We start from the raw sequence: 11,011 nt of genomic DNA, 5'->3' as shown, positions 1-11,011 counted from the left end.
CTGTCTGAAGAGTCTTATGCTGAAAAGTAACCTAAGACTAGGCTATAATCTCTACAATGATCCTTGAGGTACAATTGTAGCAAGTTACTGTAATTTGAGCTTAAAAAACATTAGACCAAGAGGAATTCTCTCAAATGGGTTCAAATGTGTTTTATTTTAGACAAACTACATGACATTTTTTGTTTAAATCCCTCACTAAGTAGGCAGAGCCAAGATGGCACAGTAAAAGCAATGACTTGCTTGAGCTCTCCCCAAAATCCCACCAAATACCTGTACAAAATGGCTCTAAACAAATTCTAAAGCAGCAGAACCCACATAAAGACAGAGTGAAACAAATTTCCAGCCCAAGACAAACCAGATGGTTAATTAGAAAATGGTATATCGTGACAGGCTGGGAGAAGAACCAGTTCGGTGTGGGCATGCAGGCAAAGACCAGGCAACAGGGAACCTGGAGGAAGCCTCAGAGGACTGAACTACAGGCAGCTGTGGCAGTTTCCAGACTTCTCAACCCACAAATGCCAAAGACAACTTAGAAGGTCAGTGGGAAAAGTCTGTGTTTGAAATGAGAGAGAGAAAAACACGTTGTGTCCCTGAACCTGGCCCTGGGGTGGCACCTGCCTCCTGAGCTTCCTGCCCACAGACTGAGGGAGAATCAAGTGACTGATCAGAGGGGGTTTGCAGGGATCTCTCTGCTGCTGCAGGATTCTCTTGCTTTGCTTGTGCTTGGACCTGGGTCACAGTTCTGGAGGGTGGTCCTGGGGCAAGAAGTAGCGCTGGCCCAGGGGAGCTTGTAGTGGTAATGGAGAGGAAATCCTCACAGTTCCAAGACAGAAAAGAGAGTTTGTGATCAATCATAGACCAGAGCACAGCCCAGGAAAGGAGTAAACACCTCACCTTTGATCATACCACCTTGAAAGAACTAAAAATTTACAGGTCCCAGAAGTATCTCTGAGAACAGCTGCACAAACCCCGCGAAGCTTGGGACAGTACATTCTCCACATTGGAAACAGACCCCAACCTTAAGAGTTTGTAACTCAAGTAATTGGCTGGGATCATGAGCAAGCAGCACAAAAAGAGTCAGACTATAGAATCTTACTTTGGTGACAAAGAAAATCAAAACATACAAACAGAAGAAGACAACAAAGGCAAAGATCCTACATCCAAAGCCTCCAAAAAAAAAATATGAATTGGTCTCAGGCCATGAAAGAGCTCAAAAAGGATTTTGAGAAGCAAGTAAGAGAAGCAGAGGAAAAACTAAGAGTGATGCAAGAAAATCATGGAAAACAAGTCAACAGCTTTGTAAAGGAAACCTAAAGAAATACTGAAGAAAATAGCACCTTAAAAAATAGCCTAACCCAAATGGCAAAAGAGGTCCAAAAAGCCAATGAGGAGAATGCTCTAAAAAGCAAAATTGGCCAAATGGAAAAGGAAGTCCAAAAGCTTACTGAAGAAAATACTTCCTTAAAAATTAGAATGGAGCAATTGGAAGCTAGTGACTTTATGAGAAATCAAGACACTGTAAAACAAATCTGAAAAAATAGAACACAATGTGAAATATCTCATTGGAAAAACAACTGACCTGGAAAATAGATCCAGGAGAGAGAATTTTAAAATTATTGGACTATCTGAAAGCCATGATCGAAAAAAAGAGCCTAGACATCATCTTTCAAGAAATTATCAAGGAAAACTGCCCTGATATTTTAGAACCAGAGGGTAAAAAAGAAGTGGAAAGAATCCACTGATCATCTCCTGAAGGAAATCCCCAAAGGAAAACTCCTAGGAACATTGTAGTCAAATTTGAGAGTTCCCAGGTCAAGGAGAAAATATAGCAAGCAGCCAGAAAGAAACAATTTAAGTATTGTGGAAACACAATTAGGATAGAGCTGAAAAGAAAAATTGACTTTCAAATACAAGACTGAAGTGAAACATTAAGAGGTAAACAGGAAAGAGAAATCATAAAAGACTTATCAAGGTTGAACTGTTTATATTCCTGCATGTAAAGATGATATTTGTAACTCATGAATCCTTTGTCAGTATTAGGGTAGTGGGAGGGAAAAATTGTATGTACAGAGAGAGAGAGAGAGAGAGAGAGAGAGAGCGAGCGCACAGGGTGAGTTGAAGATGAAGGGGTGATTTCTGGAAAATAAAGTTAAGAGGTGAGAGAGGATTATACTGTGAGAAGGAGAAAGGGAGAGGTAGAATGGGGTAAATTCTCTCACATGAAACAGACAAGAAAAGGCTTTTACAGTGGAGGGGAAATGGGGGAAGGTGAGAGGGAATGAGTGAATCTTATTCTCATAGGATTTGGCTTAAGGAGGGAATAACATACACAATTGGGTATGGAAATCTATCTTACCCTACAGGAAAACAAGGGGGGAAAGGGACAAGAGAGTAGGCAGATGATAGAGGGGAGGGCAGATTGGGGGAGGGGATAATCAGAAGCAAACATTTCTGAGGAGGGACAGGGTCAAAAGAGAGAATAGAATAAATGGGGGACAGGATAGAAGGAAGGGAAATATACTTAGTTTCTCACAACACGACTACTGTGGAACTGTTTTGCATGACTACGCATGTATAACCTGTATTGCGTTGCTTGCCTTTTCAATGAGGGTGGGTGGGGAGGGAGAAAATTCGTAACCCAAAGCTTTAAAAACACATGTTTAAAAAAATTGTTTTCAAATGCAGTGGGTAATAAGAAATATAGGAAATGGGGTATTGACATATATCCTGCCCTACAGGAAAACAGAGGGGCTAGGAGACAAGAGAAGCGGGGAGAGATAGAAGGGAGAGCAGATTAGGCGAAGGGGTATACAGAATGCATGCCATGTTGGGGTAGAGGGAGGGTGAGATGGGAAGAAAATTTGGAACTCAAAATCTTGAGGACATGAATGTTGAAAACTAAAAATAAATAAATTTTTAAAAAAAGATTTTAAAAAAAGAAGAAGAACAAATGAAGTGATAGAGAGGATGGTGAGCCACTGGCCAGGGAGAAGGAGTAAGGTATTAGATGATACTAAAGAAATTAGAACTCTTCTATCTGGAAAGACAGATTATTATAAATAAAATAAGGAATAGGTTTATAAGATACATAAATTAATCTACAAATGATACATTTACATTTCAAATTCTATTGCAAAATAGACATTTTAAAGCTGAAATAGTTAAAAAATGTACCAAAAAGGATTTAATTCAGAAATGTTTGTCTGTTTTTTTTAATAAGCAAATTAATACCTCTTTAAAACAATTTTTTTTAAAATGCCTCTACTCCTAATAAATCAAGGTCAAAACAATGAATAAAGCTCAAAATCACATCAGTCCACGTTTGTCTACGTCCTCGTGTTGTGCAGATGACAAAAAGCAGCATCCAGTTATGATAACAGATGATTAAAGTAATCACCTGAATTTGCTAACATTTATCCATTTCTAACCCATCCTTAAAGAAAATGGTATATGGAGTCACACTATCCTCATAGAAGTCCAAGAGAGCCATCATGCCATTTGGATTCATGTTTTCTCCTATGACAAAAGATAGTCTTTAAAATTAGTAGGATGTGTTTGATTTGTTCTGTAGCAACCATCGTGAAAGGTTTTACTCTATCTGGCTTATGTTCTTCCAGTCCACCTTTGATTGATTTCATATAGTCTTTGATGTACTTTTTGTAAGATTCTTTTATATAATAATTTCTTACAGATGATGGTTTATTACCATGTGAATTTCAATGATTACAGTGGCATCTGTTCCTTCACCCTCAGGACCTTCAGCAAAGGCATTTCCACCAATGACTGAATCATTACTGGTACCCTCTGTCCTACTGACCATCTTCCCCTCCACCTCTAGGCACAACTCATTCTCGATCTACTAGATCTTGTAAATGTTGGAGAACATCTCATCATGGCTGATGAGGTCCCAGTAGATGATCATGGTGACTGAAGGAGGGATGCAGAGGCAGTGGCACTAGTGCTGTAGCTGTTGGGAGCTAGGTCTGAGTGTGATGCAACCCAAGCAGTGCTTGAGGGGCAAAGGGTAGTGGTGTTAAGGAGTGTGGGGAGAGGCAGGGAGGGGGAGGAAAAGTTCCTTTTTTTTTCTAAGAGAGGATTGTTTAAACATACTACTTCCTCTCCTATTAATCTGGGCACTTTTTTTTTTTGGTAAAAATTTGTCCATTTCATTTAGATTGCCATTTAGCTGTTACATAATTGGGCAAAATAACTCCTGATGATTGTTTTAATTTCATTTTTATTGGTGGTAACATTTTTTATACATTTTTCATTTTTTATATTGGTAATATTTTTAATCTAATTAACGAAAGACTTATCTATGTTAGTGTGTGTAAATGTGTGTGTGTGTGCACTGTTCTTGTTCTTATTCATTAGTTTAATGTTTTGTTTTGTTTTTTTACTTTCAATTTTATTCATCTCTCCTTTGATTTTCAGGATTTCCATTGTGATTTTTAATTCGGGATTTTTAATTTGTTCTTTATCTAGATTTTTTAAGTTACATTCCCAATACATTGATCTGCTCTTTCTCCCTTTTATTAATGCATTTAGATATATAACTTTTCCCCTAAGTACTGCTTTGACTGCAAACCACACATTTTGGTATATTGTCTCATTGTTGTCGTTCTCTTTAATGAAATTATTCATTGTTTCTATAATTTATACTTTGACCACTTATTCTTTAGTATTAGATTATTTAGTTTCTAATTAATATGTAGTCTATGCTTCCACTGCCTTTAATTGAATGAAATCTTTATTGTATTATGGGCTAAAAAGGTTGTTTTAATATTTTTTGCTTTTCTGCATTTGGTTGAGAGGTTTTATGCCCTAACACATGGTCAATTTTTGTGAAGGTGCCATCTATTGCTGATAAAAAGGGAAATTCCTTTCTATTCCCATTTAATTTTCTCCAGAGGTTTAATGTATCTAATTATTCTAAGATTCTATTCATTTCTTAACTCCATTCTTATTTATTTTATGGCTAAATTTATCTGACTCTGAGAGGAAAAAGTTGAGGTCCCCCACTAGTTTAGCTCTACTGTCTATTTCCTCCCATAATTCATTTATTTTTTCCTTTAAGAATTCAGGTGCTATGCCATTCGGCACATATATGTTTAGTATTAATATTACCTAATTGTCTCTGGTGCCTTTTAGCCATTGTAGTAGTTTCCCCGATTATCTCCTGTGATTAGGTCCATTTTTCTGTTGCGTTGTTTGAGATTATCACTGCTACCCCTGCCCTTTTAACTTCAGCTGAAAAAGAATAGATTCTGCTCTAGCCCCTCATTTTAATTCTATGTGTGACTGTCTTTCAAGTGTGTTTCTTATAAACAACACACTGTTGGATTCTTCTGTTTTAGGGATGAATTTATCCAATTCACATTTACAGTTATGATTGCAAATTGTGTATTTCCATCCATTCTATTATCTTCCACTTATCCTTTCTTTCTTTTTATCTCATCCCTCCTCTAAAGTCTTCTTTGCTTCTGACCACTGCCTTCTTTTACCTACCCTGGTTTTTTTTTCTTTCCTTACCCTTTCTCTTATTTACTTCTCCTTCATCCTTCCCTTTTGGGTAAGATAAATTTCTATACCAAATTGAGTGTGTGTGGATAGATAGATAGATAGAAAGATACATACATGCATGCATGCATGTATACATGCACACACACATACATATGCACATAGATAGCTAGATAGATAGATGGACAGACAGATAGATAGATAGATAGATAGATAGATAGATAGATAGATAGATAGATAGATAGATAGATAGATAGATAGATGTTTCCTTGTGTGCCTATTTCATGTGAGAGGCTACTCCCATTGGAAAGAGTCTTGCTGCTCCACACACAGGGGTGTACAGGTGTTTAGGGAAGACTAGTACCTCCAGCATGAGGACTGCCAAGCCCTTTTCAGGCCTGTTTTCCGCCTCTGATGTACAACCAGTCACCCAACTCTCACCTGTGGTTCTATGAAAAATGTGCAGTGGCCACACAGCAGTAAACCATGGGCTAAACCAATGGGCCTAAAACCTATTGGTGAGTTAGGGGGATGTCTACTCCAAGCATGTGAAGACTTCTTCTGGCAAAATTAGTGAATGAGAACAATTTGTTTCAACAGCCACGAAGGCAATTGAAGCAGGTACTATGGAATGTTTTGAGTTTCATTATACTTTGAAGATGCCAAGGCTATCCACTGCATCTTGAGCCACCAGCCATCTTGACTTTTGTCTTGCTACTGGACTCTGACAACTCTTGAAGAGAGAGTGAGACCAACAACTTTGTGCAACTATGTCTCATTCAAATCTAATTTATGCACAAATAAAAAAGCACCCAAATCATTTTACCATTTTTATCTACCTCAAAGTCCTGAGGAGAGGGACAAGTGACAAAGCAGCAGGTGTGGATAAACTGGGAGCTATAGTCATAGCACTGCACTTAGGCAGCCCAGGTCATATGGTTGTCTTCTCACTGGACTGAAGAAGCATCGGGATTCGGCAGCCCCCAGGTATCTGAGCAGCCATCTTTAAGGAACTATACATCTCACTTCCTGTTGTGAGGAAGGGGCTAGAAAAGATGTCCAAAACATTTTCTACTTCACCCATCCTAACCTTGGCACGCTTACCATGGATGATGGAGAACCTAGCTAAGGTCAAAATACACATACACACACACACACACACACACACACACACACACACATACACACACACAAAAAAATTTTTTTTGCAAAGATTATTCCCCTCACCACTGGTACTTGGAATGTGTGCATGCTTATGGACAACACAAAATCTAGTAGCCCTGAAAGAAGAACAGTTCTTGTTGTGAGAGAATTTAACAGGTATCACATCCAAATAATAGTCCTTTGTGAAACAAGGCTGGTAAATGAAGCCAGCTTATTAAAGGTGGAGCTGAATAAATGTTTTGTTTTTTTTTTCCTAGAGCGAACACAGTGATGGAGAGTGCCATAAATATGGCATAGGTTTTACAATCAAAACTAGTCTACTCAACAAGTCTGCATGGCTCCCAAAAGAAGTGAATGATAGGTTCATGACAATGCAATTGTCACTTTTAGGAAAGCACCACGCCACCATCATCAGTGTGTATGATCCCACAATGATGAACGCTGAGGAGGTTAAAGAAAAAAAAATTGTGAAGACCTGGAGACCCTAATCATCAATGTGCTAAAAAGAGAACAAGCTTGCTATTCTGGGAGACTTTAATGCCAGAATAGGCACAGACTATTAGACCTGGTAGGGAGTCCTTAGGAGGAAAGGATTCAGAAGGAGTAACAGCAATGGTCAATTACTACTGAAGACTTTTGTATCTCAGGACCTTTTCATCAGTAGTACTGTCTCCTGTTTACCTAAACACAATAAAACCTCATGGTTATATGCTCCCAACAAACAATGGCATTAAATAGACTATGTCATTGTAATAAGAAGAGACTGACAAGATGTGAAAGTAACAAAGGTAATGTGTGGTGCAGAGTGCTGGACTGATCATAGACTTATCCCCTCCAGGCTAAATTCACACTCAACAAAAACAAGGCAAGACAACTATGTCAACAGATATGTCACTTCTCTTTGCATACACAGTGTGTTGCCAACTTGGAGAGAAAACTGAACCAAACCTGGCAAGAGAGGAGCAGAAAAAGAATTGGCAACTTTCAGAGATTTGGTGTACAGCACTGCATTTACTTTTATCTAGGTCAGAACACTCACAAACTTCAAGACTGGTTTGACAAAAATGATGGGGAATTCAGAAGCCGCTAACAAGAATTCCACAGGGTTTACCAGCAGAATAGTTCATCCATCTCTAAAAAGGCAGCAATTAACTCCATCAAAAGGAAAGTACAAGCAAATCTTAGAGAGATGTGGGATTCTTGGCTCAGTAAGAAGGCAGATGAAATTCAGTTTTACACTAATAGTAACAATCCAAAGCACTTTTGTGATGCCCTGAAGGTTATTTATGGATCAACAGCCTATAGTGCTAATGGAGCCACATTGATTAGTGATTTAAAAAATGATCCTGGAGAGATGGGCTGAAGGCTTCCATAGAATTTTCAACAGATTATCATCAACCAATGCTGAAACTACTGATCATATATCTCAGGGTGAAGTCAGTCCCTCTCTGGCTGAACTTCCAACTGAAGAAGAGGTTTTAAATAATATTAGGCTCCTACTGTGAGGCAAGGTTTGTGGTGCCAATGTTATTACAGCTGAGATTTACAGTGCAGGGGGTTTACTACTATACCATATTCAATGTTATATGGAAGAGGAGGTTATCTCCCAGGAGTTCAAGGATGCCGCCATCTCAATAAAGGGAAAAGAGGTTAATCATAGAGAGGTATCTCTAGTAATTGTCAGGAAGATTCTTGCCAGAGTCCTCCTTAATTGACTGATCCTTCACCTGGAAAATGGCCATCTACCTAAGTGTCAGTGTGGCTTCAGAAAGGGCCAAGGAACAGTTGGTATCACAGTTGCTCCACAACAAGTCCAGGAGAAATGCTAGGAGAACAGAGGTCTATGCACAATGTTTGTCGATCTGACTAAGCCTTTCACACTGTCAGTTGTGATGGCTTGCAGAAGATCATGGCAAAATTTGGTTGCCTAGAGAAATTCATCAATATTGTAAGCCAGTTCCATAATAGCATGCTTGCACAAATTCTAGATAATGTATGATGCTCTAGCATAATCCCAGTTGCAAATGGAGTGAAGCAGAGCTGTGTGCATGCTCTTATGCTTTTAAGCATTATCTTTTCAGTGATGTTGTCACATACCTTCGATGAGGATAAAAATGGCATCAGAGTTAGCTACCACACTGAAGGTAAATTATTTAACTTGGAAAGCCTACAAGCCAAGACTAAAGTAGAGAGAGAGTTGATGCATGACTTTTTGTTTGCAGAAGATTGTGCACTCAGTGAAGACCCTGAGGCAGAGATGCAACAGAATATGGGTCAATTCTCTGCCACTTGTGCTCCTTTTGGCCTGACAACACCAAGAAAACAGAGGTTCCCACCAGCCGATAACATACCATCCATAAGAAGAACCATCAGTTATGGAGTAATTTTAAATGCTGTGGATAAATTCACTTACCTTGGCACTATACTTTCCACGGATGTCCACAAAGATAATGAAGTTAATGCATGCATTGCCAGAGCTAGCTTAGTGTTTTGAAGGCTCTAAAGGAAAGTGTGAGAGAGAAGACGTATTAGGCTGCCTACCAAACTGATGGTCTACAGAGTCATTGTGCTGACCTCATTATTGTACACCTGAGAAACCTTATTAGGCTGCCTACCAAACTGATGGTCTACAGAGTCATTGTGCTGACCTCATTATTGTACACCTGAGAAACCTGGACAGTATACCAGTACCGTGCCAGGAAACTGAATCCCTTCCACTTGAATTGTCTTAGGAAGATTCTAAAGCTCACTCAGCAAGATAAGATAGCAGACACTGAGGTCTTTTCTCCAGAAGAATTCCTGAGTTTTCAAAATCTACTGCAGAGAGCAGAACTCCGATGAGCTAGCCACATTGTTCAAATGCCAAACATGCATTTGCCTAAGACTATTTAATAGAGAACTCACATGAAGATCAAAAGAAGCAATACAAAGACATTCTCAAGTTTTCTCTGAAGAACTCTGGAATCAGTTACCACACATGGGAAACAACTGGCACAGGACCACCCAGCGTGATTCTGTGCTCTATGAGGAAAGCAGAATTACAATAGCTGAAAAGACAGTGAGATGTACAAATTTAGAACCATCTCCACTAAAATGTTCACCAGACCCACAGTAGAGCCTTCTGAGCTCATATTGGTATGATCAGTCACAGCTGGACCCACTGTTTCTTGACCCCAACACGATGATGATATTTTGGTCCTCTGAACACAGAGGACAACAACCAACCCACACATTCTAAGACACTTTAAGAGACAGATGTTTGAATAAATGTTTAGGGAACACATGAAGCCAGTTTGTTTCAGATTTACCTATAAACCTACTGAAAGGGATGGAGGGAGGAATTGGGAATGAATACTTTTGTTTTCTTATGGTGCTTGAGACTGAAGGTGATCTGGCAATGATTCTGATTTCTTAGGACTTTTTCTAGGTAGCCCAACCATTTTATTTTCCTCTGATCGGTTCACAAACGTTGAGGGGCAGATAGCTCTTTACATGGGCTTTGGAGGGGGTCTGGGGGCAGCACCGGCAAGTCTGAAGGGGGGTGGGGGTGTCTGACCCTTTCGTACCTCATGGGACCGATTCTTCACTACCTTGCTGTGGATTGCGCAGCTCACATAATAATGGAGTTTCACATACAGTTTGGGCAGCACATACGAGTCGAAGACGCTGGCCTCAGAGATGTCCCTGACCGCCACGGCTTCCACGATGTTGTGGATGCCGAACTTCTTGATGGCTTTGTCCTTGGGAACGCGCGGGCACAGATGGTGCGGCGGAAGGGCTGCACGTGGCTGCGGCCCTTCTTGGCGCGCCCCTTGTTCCTCCACTTCTTGGTCATGTTGGAAGCCAGGAACCGGAAAAAAAAAAAAAAAGAAAACAAAAACGGACTACTTCTTAAGATTGTTCTGTCTCCCGCTAGTGTTCCACACTGGATAGACATTGACCTAACCTAAAGTATTTGCCTGTCTTCTGATTGACTTCAAGGAAGCAACAAATCTAATAATCTGTAGCCCTCTGAATTTTATCCATCATTAGTTACTTTCAGAAACTGAAATAAGAAGACTTAACTCTCACAAATTTGTCTCTAAAGAAGGTGTCTTCTCTCTTTTCCAAGAGCTACATACTTTTAAAAATAAATGAAGGGAAATAAAAATTAAAAGTCAAAAACTATGATACATATATACCTGAATATGTTACATTAATTTTTGAATACTGTTTTTAAAGATGTATGTCATTAATGCGAGTAGCCAGCCCTTCTACCAATGCAAATGATAAATCTTCTAGAAAGAAGAAAAGAGGAATAAGCTTTCATTTGTCTATTATGTTCTAG

General features: G+C 39.3%; 2 pseudogenes; both read right to left on the bottom strand.

Moving 5' to 3' along the window:
• Nucleotides 1–3,406: 3,406 nt before the first annotated feature.
• LOC110207880 (translationally-controlled tumor protein-like) lies at nt 3,407–3,922 on the bottom strand (annotated as a pseudogene).
• Nucleotides 3,923–10,172: 6,250 nt separating this feature from the next.
• On the bottom strand, nt 10,173–10,519 carry LOC110207881 (small ribosomal subunit protein eS26 pseudogene; annotated as a pseudogene).
• Nucleotides 10,520–11,011: the final 492 nt, after the last annotated feature.

Source organism: Phascolarctos cinereus, unplaced genomic scaffold, assembly GCF_003287225.1.
Source record: "Phascolarctos cinereus isolate Bilbo 61053 unplaced genomic scaffold, phaCin_HiC Scaffold_4;HRSCAF=312, whole genome shotgun sequence".
Lineage (NCBI taxonomy): Eukaryota > Metazoa > Chordata > Mammalia > Diprotodontia > Phascolarctidae > Phascolarctos > Phascolarctos cinereus.
Note: the sequence above shows the minus strand (reverse complement) of the source record. Positions and strands in the feature narration are given on the sequence as shown.